General features: G+C 39.2%; 1 protein-coding gene across 4 annotated transcripts in view; it reads left to right on the top strand.

Moving 5' to 3' along the window:
• The first annotated feature begins 1,230 nt into the window (after positions 1-1,230).
• The window catches only part of pacsin2 (protein kinase C and casein kinase substrate in neurons 2), a 30,711-nt gene continuing 14,756 nt past the window's right edge, over positions 1,231-17,185 (top strand). For 2 of the 4 annotated variants that reach the window (XM_061912152.1, XM_061912150.1), the window contains exon 1: positions 1,231-1,397. The gene's annotated coding sequence lies outside the window, so the exon portion shown is untranslated. The remainder of the gene's footprint in view (positions 1,398-17,185) is intronic. The other 2 variants (XM_061912153.1, XM_061912151.1) reach the window with 1 other exon arrangement.

The raw sequence follows: 17,185 nt of genomic DNA, 5'->3' as shown, positions 1-17,185 counted from the left end.
AGTGCAAGTTAAAACTCTACTATGCAGCGCCAAACCCATTAATCAACAATATCCTGAAGGTGTTCTGTGGTCTGACGAGTCCACATTTCAAATTATATTTGGAAACAGAGGACGTGGTGTCCTCCAGAACAAAGAGGAAAATAACCATTCAGATTGTTATAGGCGCAAAGTTCAAAAGCCAGCATCTGAGATGGTATGGGGGTGTATTAGTGCCCAAGGCATGGGTAACTTACACTTCTGTGAAGGCACCATTAATGCTGAATGGTCCATACAGGTTTTGGAACAACATATCTTGTCATCCAAGCAACGTTATCATGGACGCCCCTGCTTATTTCAGCAAGACAAGTGTTACAACAGCGTGGCTTCGTAAAAAAAAAAAGAGTGTGGGTACTTTCCTGGCCCGCCTGCAGTCTAGACCTGTCTCCTATCTAAAATGTGTGGCGCATTATGAAGCGTAAAATACGACAGCGGAGACCCCGGACTTTTGAACGACTGAAGCTCTACATAAAACAAGAATGGTAAAGAATTCCACTTTCAAAGCTTCAACAATTAGTTTCCTCAGTTCCCAAACGTTTATTGAGTGTTGTTATAAGAAAAGGTGATGTAACACAGTGGTGAACATGCCCTTTCCCAACTACTTTGGCACGTGTTGCAGCCATGAAATTCTAAGTTAATTATTATTTGCAAAAAAAAAAAAAGTTTATGAGTTTGAACATCAAATATCTTGTCTTTGTAGTGCATTCAATTGAATCTGGGTTGAAAAGCATTTGCAACTCATTGTATTCCGTTTATATTTACATCCAACACAATTTCCCAACTCATATGGAAACAGGGTTTGTACTTCCACAGAGATTCTAACAGCTCTGTGTAAAAATGAGACCAAAGTGTACATTTATCTGCCTTTTTATTTCAAAATTTTAGATTTTACCATTCGATTTCACAGTTTTACGAAACAACACGACTTTCTCATTTCCCTCAACGAAACTACCTGAATTTCCCAAGTATTATAACTGTAACGGATGTGACGTCAGTCATGTGTGCCTCTCCTTAGTTCGATCAGACTTTACGATTACAACTCCTGTCTAAGATCGCCATTGTTTCACACCTAAATGATCATATCTAATCGCAACTTTAAATGACGAGCTTGTCGGTTTTGATAAAGTGTGTGTAGTCATGGGGAAACACCGCTTCACAACTGGCGTCTTATTTTGAAAACCTGCAACCGGATGTTGCTGCAAGACTGTGGCGCAACTGACTGCGGCGTCGGTCAGTCAGTCGGTCGATGGTACTCCAGCCTCTTTCCTTGAAAAACGGTGGAAAACGTTCTAATACAGGGCAGCGATAAAACAACCTCCAAATTAGACATAAAATCATCGGCTTGAGTGAACCCGTCCAAGGTAAGAACGTAACACGAGTTTTTTTTGGTGTGTTTTAACTTTTCTTTCTAGGCTAGGTTGCTAACAGTAGGGCAGGGCTAACGATAAAGTTTCGATAAGATGCTTTGTGGGCTTTTTGTCTTAAAATAACCTCTCACTGAATTAAAATGTTAATTTTACAAAAGTTGCATCGCAACTCTGACGATAAAATTGGACACTGGCCGCTAAAACGTCCACAATAGCAACACAATACAGTGAAATATTCTGACATCAGAAAATGGCGTCAAGGGTAATATGAATGAATAATATAAATATTAGTATAAGATTCTAATGGAGTCAATTTAGTTTATAGCGGTGAAGGGCGTGGCAGGTTTCCACAAACCACCTCCTGGTCGTGTCCTGTCACCGTGTGGGACACAACATTAGGCACACCTGCACACTCAAAATATAAACGTAATAAGTACTAGGGCTGTGTGGGGAAAAATCGATTCGAATACGAGTTGCGATTCTCACGTTGTGCTATTCAGAATCGATTCTCATTTTTAAAAAAATCAATACCATAACAATGCAATCCAATTCCAAAACCAAACCTTTCCCAGCAACACTCAGAACTGCAATAAACAGAGCAATTGAAAGGAGACACAAACACGACACAGAACAAACCAAAAGTAGTGAAAGAAAAATTAATTTTATTAACAACAGTATCAATATTAGTTATAATTTCAGCATAGCAGTGATTAAAGGCCTACTGAAACCCACTACTACCCACCATGCAGTCTGATAGTTCATATATCAATGATAAAATATTTACATTGCAACACATGCCAATACGGCCATTTTGTTTTACCAAATTATAATTTTAAATTTCCCCGGAGTTTCGTCTTGGAAACGTAGTGTAATGATGACGTGTATGCAAGACGTCACAGGTTTTTAGGAAGTATGAGCGTTGCACACACACACAGTTAAAAGTCGTCTGCTTTAACGGCATAATTACACAGTATTTTGGAGATCTGTGTTGCTGAGTCTTTTGCAATTCGTTCAATTAATATTGGAGAAGTCACAGTAGAAAGATGGAGTTGGGAAGCTTTAGCCTTTAGCCACACAAACACACGGTGATTCCTTGAATCTATTGTCTGAATTGAAATCTGACAAACCTTGTGGTCATGATAATATAGATAGTAGACTTTTAAAGTTGTCAGCTGGAATAATAGCCAGTCCGATATGCTATATTTTTAACTTAAGTTTTAAAGAAGGAATCTATCCTCAAGTATGGAAGGTCGCAAGAGTGACTCCTCTACCAAAAAATAGGAAAGAAACATTCACTGGATTAAATAGTAGGCCCATTAGCATTTTACCAGTATTAGGAAAATTAATGGAAACAATTATATTTAAGCAAATTCAAAAGTATTTCTCTATAAATAACATTCATTCAGACTTTCAACATGCATATAAAACTGGCTATTCAACATGCACAGCTCTCACACAAATAACAGATGACTGGCTAAAACAAATTGACAGTAAATTATTAGTTGGCACAGTGCTACTAGATTTTAGTGCAGCTTTTGATATTATTGATCATAAACTACTACTTATAAAACTGTCTGCTTATGGTTTTAAACTCTCAGCGATTAACTGGATGAAAAGCTACCTAGTCAACAGACAGCAATGTGTCATGTTCAATGGAACCCTTTCAAATATTAAAACATTATATTGTGGTATTCCACAGGGAAGTTGCCTGGGACCTTTATTATACTCAATATTTGTAAATGATATGTCATGTATTTTAAAGAATAGTTGCTGTGCAATTTACGCAGATGACACAACAATATATGCACATGCAGATAATTGCACCGACCTGAGCACTATACTACAAGATGAGGTCATGCGGATTTCAAAATGGGTTACAGAAAATAAGATGAAACTTAATATTTCCAAAACAAAATGTCTTGTTATTTGCTCAAAACATGCTCATAGAAAGGAACGCATATTAAATGTTTCTCTGAACGGAGTTCATGTTGAACAAGTTAAAGAGGCCAGGTTGCTGGGAGTTACAATAGATGAAAGACTATCTTGGGCCACTCACATTAAAAACATAGTAACAAAAATGAGCAGAAGCATTTCAATCATAAGAAGAAGTGCCTATTTTTTAACTAACACATCTATGAAGCAAGTTATACAATCCCTTGTATTGTCACATATGGACTACTGCCCAGCAATCTGGTCTAATGCATCTAAACAAGATCTAAATAAAATCCAGCTTACCCAAAACAGAGCTGCCAGACTAGCTCTCCATTGCTCATTTAGGACTGGCATTGAGCTCATGCATCATGAATTGTCATGGATGAAAGTTGATGAAAGACTGGCTTGTAGTTTGATTCTATTTTTAAAAAACATCTATACATACCATAAACCCTCATATCTGTATTCTCAGCTCTTGCTTGCCAGTGACAGTCACAACTACGGTACCAGGCTAGCCCAAAGAGGTGCTCTCACCCGTCTTAAACCCAAAAGTGATGTTTTGAAAAAGACTGTAATGTATCGGGCAATCACTTACTGGAACAGACTTCCACAATATCTGCTATCAATCACCAGCATAGTGGGCTTTAAGAATAAACTAAAAGGAGAAGTATTGCGTAAAGAGATTATTTTAGATTGTACCTAATGTCATGACTGTTTTTATTGACTATTGAATATTTTATTGATTATGGGATAAGCAGCAGAAAATGGATGAATGATACTTTTTCGTCACTTATTGTTTGTCTTTGGTACACTAATGTGTTTTAGGCCATTGGTTCTTTGTTTTATTTTTGCAAAAATGTATACAGTATATCTATTTTTATATTGCTATTTTTATCTTTGGTATGAAAATTATTAAGTAACAACATCTATTAGTATTTTTTGGTTCTTTGTTGTTGCTATTTTTGTATTATGACAATTTATTATTGGATCATGTTGTACTGCATTTTAATCGTTTGTTCTGTGGTTGTGTGATGTTTTTTGCCTGGACCCCAGGAAGAATAGTCTCCACTGCGGTGTAGACTAATGGGGATCCTTAATAAACTAATAAACTAAACTAATAAACTTGTTTAAAATTCCTGGAGGTGAAACTTTTCTATGGATCAGAGCGAACATGGATCCCTACCAAATGTCAACCAGCAGGTTTCGGTGAGAAAATTGTGGTTAAAAAGTCAGTCCTTACCGGAGGAAAGCTGAGCTTGTGCCGTCCATAGCTGCCGTCGACTCCCCTGACACACTGCGCGTCAAGACACCCGTGGACTCACCCTTCCGACTATCAGGTACTATTAAACTCACTAAAACACTAGCAACACAATAGAAAGATAAGGGATTTCCCAGAATTAACCTAGTAAATGTGTCTAAAAACATCGGAATCCGTCCCAATGCAATCGTGTTGTTTTTTTTTAACTTCTTTTTTTTTCTAGTCCGTCGCTATCAATATCCTCAAACACGAATCTTTCATCCTCGCTCAAATTTATGGAGAAATTGTCGTTTTCTCGGTCCGAATACCACATTTTGTTGGATGCGCCCATTAAAAACAATGTGAATATGTGAGGAGCCACATAGAGGCAGGGCATTTCTCTTAGCACCTAAAGTTGCGAACTTTATCGTGGATGTTCTCTACTAAATCCTTTCAGCAAAAATATGGCAATATCACGAAATGATCAACTATGACACATAGAATGGACCTGCTAAGAAAATCTCATTTCAGTAGGCCTTTAAAAATCCCTCATTAACATTATCATTAGACATTTATAAAAAAAAAAAAAAGAATAGTGTCACAGTGGCTTACACTTGCATCGCATCTCATAAGCTTGACAACACACTGTGTCCAATATTTTCACAAAGATAAAATAAGTCATATTTTTGGTTCGTTTAATAGTTAAAACAAATTTACATTATTGCAATCAGTTGATAAAACATTGTCCTTTACAATTATAAAAGCTTTTTACAAAAATCTACTACTCTGCTTGCATGTCCGCAGACTGGGGTAGATCCTGCTGAAATCCTATGTATTGAATGAATACAGATTTGTTTTGAATCGGAAAAATATCGTTTTTGAATCTAGAATTGCGTTAAATCGAAAAAATCGATATAAATATAATCGAATCGCGACCCCAAGAATTGATATTGAATTTGAATCGTGGGACACCCAAAGATTCGCAGCACTAGTAATAACCATCAAACATAATTGAGGCTGTCAGATAAATATAATTTGAAGTTGTACTAGTTTGTCTATGGTGGGTTTTTTGTCAAAGCAGTAGTGAAAGAGTCATACTTCCTTTTTTCTGGAAGCTGCACATTTCCACCCACAAGGACGAATCTTGGTAATTTTTTTTTGTTTACCTTAAAATGCAACTTGCAATTTTGCTCAGTTAAATTTTTTAAACCAGTGTTTTTCAACCACTGTGCCGCGGCACACTACTGTGCCGTGAGATACAGTCTGGTGTGCCGTGGAAGATTATCGAATTTCACCCATTTGGGTTAAAGATATTTTTTGCAAACCAGTAACTATAGTCTGCAAAATATATGTTGTTAAAGGCCTACTGAAATGAGATTTTCTTATTTAAACAGGGATAGCAAGTCCATTCTATGTGTCATGCTTGATCATTTCGCGATTTTGCCATGTTTTTGCTAAAAGGATTTAGTAGAGAACATCGACGATAAAGTTCGCAACATTTGGTGCTGTTAAAAAAGCCATGCCTGTACCGGAAGTAGCAGACGATGTGCGCGTGACGTCACGGGTTGTGGAGCTGCTCACATCCTCACATTGTTTACAATCATGGCCACCAGCAGCGAGAGCGATTTGGACCGAGAAAGCGACGATTTCCCCATTAATTTGAGCGAAGATGAAAAATTTGTGGATGAGGATAGTGAGAGTGAAGGACTAGAAAGAAAAAAAACAAAACTATACAGTGGGAGCGATTCAGATGTTATTAGACAAATTTACTAGGATAATTCTCGAAAATCCCTTATCTGCTTATTGTGTTACTAGTGTTTTAGTGAGATTATATGGTCGTACCTGTACAACCTGATACTCGGCCCAGCACCTTTGTTCAGCACCAGTCGACGGGTGGTGGCGATGCCCATCTCTGCCCTTCGTAAGGGACCCTCTTCGAAACACGATCTTTAGAAATGATCGCTGCATAATACACTGTACTTTGTGTGTGTGGTCCAATCCAACTGTGTTCGCTTGACCGCTCTGTTCCATAGTAAAGCTTCACCGTCATCTTTCGGGAACGTAAACAATGAAACACCGGCTGTGTTTGTGTTGCTAAAGGCGGCCGCAATACACTGCTTCCCGCCTACAGCTTTCTTCTTTGATGTCTCCATTATTCATTGAACAAATTGCAAAAGATTCAGCAACACAGATGTCCAGAATACTGTGGAATTATGCGATGAAAACAGACGACTTATAGCTGGGAACGATGCTGGAACAAAATGTCCTCTTCAATGCGTGACGTCACGCGCATGCGTCATCATACCGCAACGTTTGAGCAGGATACTTCGGCGCGACATTCATAATTGCAATTTAGCAAACTAACCCGGCCGTATTGGCTTGTGTTGCAATGTTAATATTTCATCATTGATATATAAACTATCAAACTGCGTGGTCGGTAGTAGTGGGTTTCAGTAGGCCTGTAAACATATTTTAGTCTGCAAATAATATGTTGTTGTTAAGTGTTGGTGCGGTCTAGAGCTCGGCAGAGTAACCATGTAATACTCTTCCATATCAGTAGGTGGCAGCCGGTAGTTAATAGCTTTGTAGAAACAGCGGGAGGCAGTGTGAAGGTAAAAAGGTATCTAATGCTTAAACCAAAAATAAACAAAAGGTGAGTGCCCCTTAGAAAATGCATTGAAGCTTAGGGAAAGTAATGCAGAACGAAACTAAAACTGAACTGGCTACAAAGTAAACAAAAACAGAATGCTGGACGGCAGCAAAGACTTACTCTGGAGCAAAGACGGCGTCCACAAAGATAAAAACAACTGAAATATTCTTGATTGCTAAAACAAAATAGATGCGGGAAATATCTTTCAAGGGAAGACATTAAACTGCTACAGGAAAATACCAAAAAAAAAAACGAAAAAGCAACCAAAATAGGAGCGCAAGACAAGAACTAAAACACTGCAAACTGGAAAACAGCAAAAAACTCAAAATAAGTCACGGCGTGATGTGACAGTACACCTACTTTGAGACAAGAGCTATAGTGATGCATGATTGGTTCTGGTTTGAATTCATATCCATCAATTGCGACAATGAATATTTACTGTGAACTTATTTTCATTTTTTATTGATTTCTGCCGGTGGTGTGCCTCCGGATTTTTTCAACAAAAAATGTGCATTGGCTCAAAAAATGTTGAAAAAAACTGTTTTAAACTAATAATAGAACTGTAACTCCACCAAGTAGCTTATGTTACAGTTGGTGGTTTAACAGAACATGTACATATTTCAAATATCTATATCTTTTACAATCACTAATTATAACTAGACTGTACGTAGAAGGTGGTATCGCGATTCTTCCATATGTCCTGTGCTATGGAAAAAATTGACAATAAAATACTTTTTGAAGTTTGATGTAACCTGTAAGTATCCATCCATCCATCATCTTCCGCTTATCCGAGGTCGGGTCGCGGGGGCAACAGCCTAAGCAGGGAAACCCAGACTTCCCTCTCCCCAGCCACTTCGTCTAGCTCTTCCCGGGGGATCCCGAGGCGTTCCCAGGCCAGCCGGGAGACATAGTCTTCCCAACGTGTCCTGGGTCTTCCCCGTGGCCTCCTACCGGTTGGACGTGCCCTAAACACCTCCCTAGGGAGGCGTTCGGGTGGCATCCTGACCAGATGCCCGAACCACCTCATCTGGCTCCTCTCGATGTGAAGGAGCAGCGGCTTTACTTTGAGTCCCTCCCGGATGGCAGAGCTTCTCACCCTATCTCTAAGGGAGAGCCCCGCCACACGGCGGAGGAAACTCATTTCGGCCGCTTGTACCCGTGATCTTATCCTTTCGGTCATGACCCAAAGCTCATGACCATAGGTGAGGATGGGAACGTAGATCGACCGGTAAATTGAGAGCTTTGCCTTCCGGCTCAGCTCCTTCTTCACCACAACGGATCGGTACAACGTCCGCATTACTGATGACGCCGCACCGATCCGCCTGTCGATCTTACGATCCACTCTTCCCTCACTCGTGAACAAGACACTTAGGTACTTGAACTCCTCCACTTGGGGCAGGGTCTCCTCCCCAACCCGGAGATGGCACTCCACCCTTTTCCGGGCGAGAACCATGGACTCGGACTTGGAGGTGCTGATTCTCATTCCGGTCGCTTCACACTCGGCTGCGAACCGAGTGATCCCGGTCAGATGAAGCCATCAGGACCACATCATCTGAAAAAAGCAGAGACCTAATCCTGCGGTTACCAAACCGGAACCCCTCAACGCCTTGACTGCGCCTAGAAATTCTGTCCATAAAAGTTATGAACAGAATCGGTGACAAAGGACAGCCTTGGCGGAGTCCTGTAAGTATATTGATTCATAATTGCTCGTCGCCTGAGGAATTTGTTTGGCCTCGAGGCTGTCTTTTCCACACATAGGATATACTTTTATTCATCCCACAATGGGAATGGAAATTATGTGGTTGCAGTGCAGATTGGAAAACTCCACAAAAATAAGGCTGAAACACATGTAAACAAGAGGGAAAATTAAAGAACACAAAGGATTTAAAACAGTTCAGAACTGATGCAACCTGCTGACGTTTCAGCAGTGCCATTTCTATATGCAGCTACAAAAGTAAAACACAGCAAAAAAATAAGTATTAAATGATACATATTGCGCACTTACCATTACACCATGTATAGACGGGCAACAAAACTAAAACACCACATGCAGGGAGTGCGAGCACACACACTCACACGCGCACACAGGCACAAAAGCAGTCCACGAAATGCCGCTAACTCGACTTAGAGACTTCCTTTTTATTGTCATTCAAATTTGAACTGTACAGTACAGATAAGAATGAAATTGTTTTGCATTAGCTCATGGTAGTGCAGGATAAAAAATTCAATATGTTTCAGATTTAAATAAATACATTACTGTACAGATAAATATATTGCTGTTTTGCATATGCATTTATATTCCAGCGAGTTATCCATTTTTGGAGGGAATTGAGGGGATTATTATGATGCGTTCAAGAGTCTTACGGCCTGAGGGAAGAAGCTGTTACAGAACCTGGAAGTTCTGATACAGAGGCTCTGGAACCTCTTTCTAAAATCCAGCAGTGAAAACAGTCCTCGGTGGGGGTGGGAGGAGTCTCTGCAGATTTTCTGAGCCCTGGTCAGGCAGCGGCTTTTTGCGAACTAGTCACAGTCAGGTTGTTACAAGATGCTACACATTCAGCGGTAATGTTAGCAAGCCATGTCGCTAACATTAGCTATCAACACACAAAGCTAAAGTGCGTTAGTATGTACAGGAGTACAGAGTTGGAGGAACCTGTTTATTTTATCCTGCCCCTGCTCCAGCTGTTATTATATTGACATTTTCTAAACTATAACGGATACAACTAATTGACAGGAAGTAAATACATATATCCAGAATGTAATAAATGACACCTTATTAGGATTTGAATATCATTTGAATATTTATTTTTTTATCACTTGATTTAATTGTGTGTTGTTATTTCTGAGCCATGATCATTTGAGTTTTTTAAGTTATTTTTATACTTGTCTTGGATTAGCTCTTTTTTAAAGGGCCATACAAATAAATTAGTCTTGGATTGGCTTATTGAATGATAAAAAGATTATTCAAAAAACATCATTCAGCATTTGCCTTCCATATACCTAGAAAACGTTGGTATGCTTGTACTGTTACCTAGCTTGGTTGGAATCCTTGAGAGCCAGAGTCCTCTGCAGTGGACATTTGTGCTCTCCATATTAGGGTTAATTTTTTCAGATTTGTAACAACTATCCTTTGCTGAAGACGGTGGTTCTCAGAGGATATTAGTACATTGTTGGACGGACTTCCTTGCTTAAGATATTCCACAATGTTTCCCCGCATATTGGCATTCTATAACAGGGGTAGGGAACCTATGGCTCTAGAGCCAGATGTGGCTCTTTTGATGACTGCATCTGGCTCTCAGATGAATCTTAGCTGACATTGCTTAACACGATAAGTAATCAATAATTCCGATGGTAATCACAGTGTTTAAAATAACGTTCAAATTACAAAACATTCTCATGCATTTTAATCCAACCATCCGTTTTCTATCGCACTTGTCCAAGATGTCGCATTAATGGTAAGAAGTGTCATATTTATTATTGGTTAACTTTAGAATAACAATGTTGTTAAAAACAATCAGAGACTTATTATACTCTCAAAATGTTGGTCTTAAAAATGCACGCATTTAGTTGTATTCAGTGTTAACATTTTTTATATGGCTCTCACGGAAATACATTTCAAAATATTTGGATTTCATGGCTCTCTCAGCCATAAAGGTTCCCGACCCCTGTTCTATAAGGTTGTATTCTTTCCTGATGTTTTAAATGTAATTTGACTTCATCTTGCTAACTTTCGAGAGGGTATTCCAATCCTTTAATATTGCTTCTGTGTGTACGTGTGGAAATGCATTCTTAGGGAGTGACTAATGTGTGAATCCATGAACTGCAACGCCAGAAAGTGTCTGACAGGTCATTGAACGCATCAATGCGCCGACTGGGGCTTCCCCAGGAAAGAGTGCAGTCTGTCTATCCCATACTCCGCTATGCAACTCTCAGTTTCCCTCCATTATGTTATTCTCTAAGCTTCTGGCGAGCGCAGTGGAAAGTGCTTGAACCTGTGGAACAAATGCCTTTGTGTTTTTTGTAGCAGAGCCCACCATATTGTTCTCGCTCCTACAGCTGTTGGCCCACATGAGGACGTCACAGGGGGAACAAAATGAAGGGCACGACCTTGCGCTCCAGTGCATGCTTTCGTTCGTTTCTCCGCGCTCGCTCGGGTCTCTGCGACGCCCCGCTGAGAAAGCATTGAAGGGATTGATGAGCTCGGCAACATATTAAGCGACAAAAGCAGGAAGTGGAAACAGAACTTCCTCTTACACGTGATCAGGGCTGCTTGTTGTGCAACGCCTATTCTGGAACTACCCTGAATGATGACTTAGAGTGTTTGCCTGGTTTTGAATCCCTAAAGAAATGGACCATTTCCTGATTGGGCCTCAGTTTACCAAACTGGTTTACAAAGGCCCTAAAACAGGGGTGTCAAATGTACGGCCCCGCGGGCCAGACGTACGTTATCCGGGCCGCGGGATGAGTTAACTAAGTATACAAATCAACCTGAAATTTTTGAATGAAAGAAACAGCTCTTCTACATGTGTCTACTGAATGTTGCAATAGCAATTCTTTGTATCTCTGTAGATCAGAGGTCGGCAACCCGCGGCTCTGGAGCCGCATGCGGTTCTTGGATCACTCTAATGTGGATCAGCTGCATACTTGCCGACCCCCCCATTTTTCCGGGAGGTTTTACGGATTTCAGTGCCTCTCTCAGAAATCTCCCCAGCATAACATTCTCAGATTTTCACCCAGACAACAATATTGAGGGCGTGACGAGATGGCAATGCCTTAAACGTCCTCTCGACCATGTCGTCGCGTCCGCTTTAATACTATTCTATCTGAGTGCCGGCCACATGTAGTGTGCGGCTGCTGACTCGACGCACAAGCGACTGCAAGGCATACTTGTTCAACAGCCATACAGGTTACACTGAGGGTTGTGATATAAACAACTTTAGCACTCTTACTAATATGAGCCACACTGTGAACCCACATCAAACAAGAATGACAAACACATTTCGGGAGAACATCCGCACTGTAACACAACATAAACACAACAGAACCAATACCCAGAATCCCATGCATCCCTAACTATTCCGGGCTACATTATACACCCCAACTTCATTCAGAAAATATAAATTACGACAAATAAAGATAGAATACTATTAACCGCAACATGTAAGTGTAAAAAAACAACAACATTCTGATTTGTACATTTTCAGAATGTGCTTCTTCTATTTTTAAACACAGAAAACAATCTGAAGGTGTCTTTATTTTTAAGTTATCGTGCAGGGATTTTACCAGTCCGGCCCACTTGGGAGTAGATTTTTCTCCATGTGGCCCCCGATCTAAAACGAGTTTGACACCCCTGCCCTAAAACATTCTTTCTTGACCTTAATGGAGCCAAGGCACATGTTTCACATTAGAAAAATCTAACCACCAAGCAAAGATGTTATTTGAATGGCAACAGGTGGATACAATAATGAATGATGTACCTACTGTCAGTTACTAGAAGAACATTGAATTGTTCTGCCTGTCACAACAGGTTGTATTCACCTGACGTCACGTCCAGCTCAAAGTTCGAAGTGGTGGTCAAGCGAGCGTCCGTTGTCAAAGCCGCATTCATCTAAGAAAAATGGACCTATGCTCGCCTTGTTTTAGGCTGTTGGAACCATTCAAATTGCGAAAAGGATAAATGTTTCTTCAGAGATCCTCAAGAGTTAAACAAGAAGGGTGAAAGAGTGCAACAGTTTACAAAGTGAGTAACACACTAATTTACAGTGATCACTTTGTTAATGGTTTGTTTGATATACTTTTAAATGTATAGCATTTTCCATTTAACTGATATCTTGATAATATTTGTATTTTATCTTGTTTCTTCTACGAATCTTTTGTAAACACCAACTCAGCAAGTCTAAATTAATTGAAAGCGAATGTGAGCAAAACCTAATTAAGTTAAGCTTTTACCAAAAGCAGCAATCAGAAGTGAAGCTTTCAGTACATACACAATGTTGAGATATATAGTTATATTTTGATAAAGACGGGAAAAACCGTCAATACTCGTAACGACTCATAACAACAAGGCAACATGGCGTAACTGACCCGAGCTGTGAGTTGTGATCACTTCATCTTCTTTCACAACCAGCCAGGTCTTAAGTAGTACCTCCGATTATTTTTATGAGTGGTTTACATAATGAGAAAATGAAAAACAGTGTATTAAGGCTATCGAGTGCTACCTGCAGTTTGTTTACAAGGACGCGTTCTCGCAAGACGCAAGGTTAAATCATGAAATGCAACCTTACCTGAGCAAAAATTATGCAGGATTTATCCAGGACAGTCTTGGTTCCAATTTTCTTGACCCAGCCACACAAAGAAGTTGCAGGCCTATGTGCGTTTCCAAGTTTTCATTCGTTTTGTCTTGTTGAATGGTGCCTGGACTAGATATTTTGACATGTCTGATAAAAATAGCGATTTTTTTATTTTATTTTTTTTCTGGTATTTGCTTTTAGCAGTTAAATCTTTGACGCTTGCGTATTTGAATAGTTTGCACACTGATTGCTGTACGTTAGCCATATTGTTTTGGTTGACCGCCACTTCATTCACCGGAAGTAAACAAGTAAAAAATAAGTCTTGTGAATACAACGAATACCGTAGAGCCCCACAATTCATGGGGGTTCTGTTTCGGGACAACCCGCAAATAACAATTAAACATATTTGTGATGATCTTTAAGATGTCCCTTTTTTAAACAATAATAAAACGCTTGGGCTATGATGCTGCAAGCTGCATTGTGAAGCCAGTGTACCGTACGCCGGCTCATTCCTCCCCTCCAAACCCTTCTGCCAGCTCAATGTTGATGTAAGGCTGGGCATGTATGGCAAAAGTCTAGATCTTATGATTAACTTACAGATGTAAGGATATAAAAATGTAGTATCACGGTTATAGTGACCAAGATGATCACAGTTATCATTATTTTTGCGGTATCGTTGAATGTGCTCACAAAGTACTGATACACACACACACTGAAAACTTTTAAACAAGTTTTGTTTAAAAGAAACAAACCTAAAACAAACAGACATAATATACTTTGTTGGCAGAAGAAACATTAAATATTGTTCTGGCTTCATAAAAGCCCCATTATAAATGTTAAAATATGTTTATCTTCTTCCATTACATTTTGTGAACATTTTAGAATGTTTTTGTAATAAATGCAAATTGAGTGTTCACTTTGCCTAACTTCTGGTAATGTGATGTAACGCAAGTTCACTTGCTGTTAAAGACACCTCCCTCTGTGTCGAGTATAAATCGATCATTTTGTGCTAAGACACAGCGCAATTATGTTCATTGTGAATATCTTAGTCGTTCAGACCCTAACGTGTTTTTAAGAGTTTGGATTGGGGTTTGATGTTTGTTAATTAGGAAAGACGTTAATATCTTGTGTTCATGTTAGCATTTAAGCTAGCTATTAAGATAACCCTAGTCCAGTGTTTTTCAACCTTTTTTAAGCCAAGGCACATTTTTTTCATTGAAATAATCCGGAGGCACACCGCCAGCAGAGATCATTAAAAAATTAAAGTCGGACAATAAAAAGTTGTTCTCGCAATTGTTGGACACTTAACCATAATCAAACATGCATCACTATAGCTGTTGTCTCAAAGTAGGTGTACTGTCATGACCTGTCATATCACGTATTGACTTATTTGGAGTTTTTTGCTGTTTTCCCATGTGTAGTGTTTTAGTTCTTGTCTTGCGCTCCTATTTTGGTGGCTTTTTCTTTTTTGGTATTTTCCTGTAGCAGTTTCATGTCTTCCTTTGAGCGCTAATCTCAGCACCTTCTTTGTTTTAGCAATCGAGAATATTTAAGTTTTTGCTATCTTTTTTTGTGTGGATATTTTTGTCATGTCATGTACGGATGTACTTGGTGGACACAGTCATTGCTCCACACGCTGTAAGTTTTTGCTGTCATCCAGCATTCTGTTTTTGTTTACTTTGTAGCCAGTTCAGTTTTAGTTTCGTTCTACACAGCCATCCCTAAGCTTTAATGCCTTTTCTTAGAGCCACTCACCTTTTGTCTAATTTTGGTTTAAGTAATAGATAACTTTTTACCTGCACTCTGCTTCCAGCTGTCGCCTGCATATTGTGATCATCACAAACCAATGTCGTTTAACACGACGTGTTCCCGACACTCACAAAGCAATTAGCTACCGGCTTCCACCTACTGATATGGTATGGTATGACGTGGTTACTCTGCCGAGCTCTAAACGGCACCGACACTCATCTGCACATTATTTGCAGATTACAAGTACTGGTTTGCAAAAAAATATTTTTAACCCAAATAGGTGGAACTGCATAATCTCCCACGGCACACCAGACAATATCTCACGGCACACTAGTGTGCCGCGGCACAGTGGTTGAAAAACACTGCCCTAGTCGATCCCTAAGTTTATCTAAGTGCAGGTAGCAATCATGGTTTTGCCATAATTTTAATTGAATACAATAATACTAACTGTTGGGAGTTTTATCACGGTTATCATTAATACAGATTATCATTATATCCCTAATCTAAATTTTTACCCTGATTTCGGTCAATGGATGAATATTCCACTCACTGCTACTCGACTTTTTGATCGTCCCCATCCTTAAGTTAATGCATGAATATTCCACTCTCAACTGCTACTCGACTTTTTGATCGTCCCCATCCTTAAGTTAATGCATGAATATTCCACTCTCAAGTGCTACTCGACTTTTTGGTCGACCCCATCCTTAAGTTAATGCATGAATATTCCACTCTCAACTGCTACTCGACTTTTTGATCGTCCCCATCCTTAAGTTAATGCATGAATATTCCACTCTCAAGTGCTACTCGACTTTTTGATCGTCCCCATCCTTAAGTTAATGCATGAATATTCCACTCTCACTGCTACTCGACTTTTTGATCGTCCCCATCCTTAAGTCAATGCATGAATATTCCACTCTCAACTGCTACTCGACTTTTTGATCGTCCCCATCCTTAAGTTAATGCATGAATATTCCACTCTCAAGTGCTACTCTACTTTTTGGTGGACCCCATCCTTATCATAGCTAAAGTGTGCTGCTCACATTGTACTTTTGTCTCAGTGTTACAGTTTTCCTTCATGACGCGTCTGTGTATCAGACTGGTTGGGACATTGTTATTTAGCTGCTACTTAGTCTTTAGCTGGGTTTCTGGCAGCCATCATGCTTTGTGACACCTGGCTTCCTGTCGTGTAATGACACTGTCAGTTCTGTATTTAGAGGCGATTATGCACAAGTAGAGAATGAATCACAACCGACGAAAAAAAATCGAAATAACCGACAAGGCAGTTTTCTGTTGGTCCAAAGCTGTAAATGTTGGTTTTGATTATTTTTCAAAAAATCACTAAGCCCTATGTTGATGTTCTCTTCTGATTTGGGATTTTTATTTCCAATAAAAGCAACTTCGACAAAATTTTAGCTTTGATTAGGAATGTCACGTTATGAACATTTCTGGTCACGATTATTGTGACCAAAATTATCATTGATATTATTATTATTGCGGTATTTTTTAAATATGCTCAACATCTTCAAAAAGTACTTATACTGAAATCTTTTAGCCAAGTTTTATTCAAAAACACGAACATATTCAACATGATTTCCTTTTGTAGAAGAAACATTATGGTATATAAAAACACTGTTTCATGGATCTCGAGTACAAATTGAATGTGCATATGAAGGCAACAAAAGCATTATAAACAAAGTAATATGACAGAAAAAAAACATTAATAAATAAATGTGAAAAATTGGGCAAAATAACACTTTATGGACACAAGCGATTCGAAAATGAAAACCAATGTAAGATTTTGAATGATGGCACCTGATGGCCAAAAGACATAACTGCACTTTTTGTCCATTTAGATAAAAATAGTGTTCATGTATGAGATCTCGTTTTATACATAGGGCTGCACAATTATAGCTAAAATAATAAT

The sequence above is a fragment of the Nerophis ophidion genome, linkage group LG10, assembly GCF_033978795.1.
Source record: "Nerophis ophidion isolate RoL-2023_Sa linkage group LG10, RoL_Noph_v1.0, whole genome shotgun sequence".
In the NCBI taxonomy this organism is placed as follows: Eukaryota; Metazoa; Chordata; class Actinopteri; order Syngnathiformes; family Syngnathidae; genus Nerophis; species Nerophis ophidion.
Note: the sequence above shows the minus strand (reverse complement) of the source record. Positions and strands in the feature narration are given on the sequence as shown.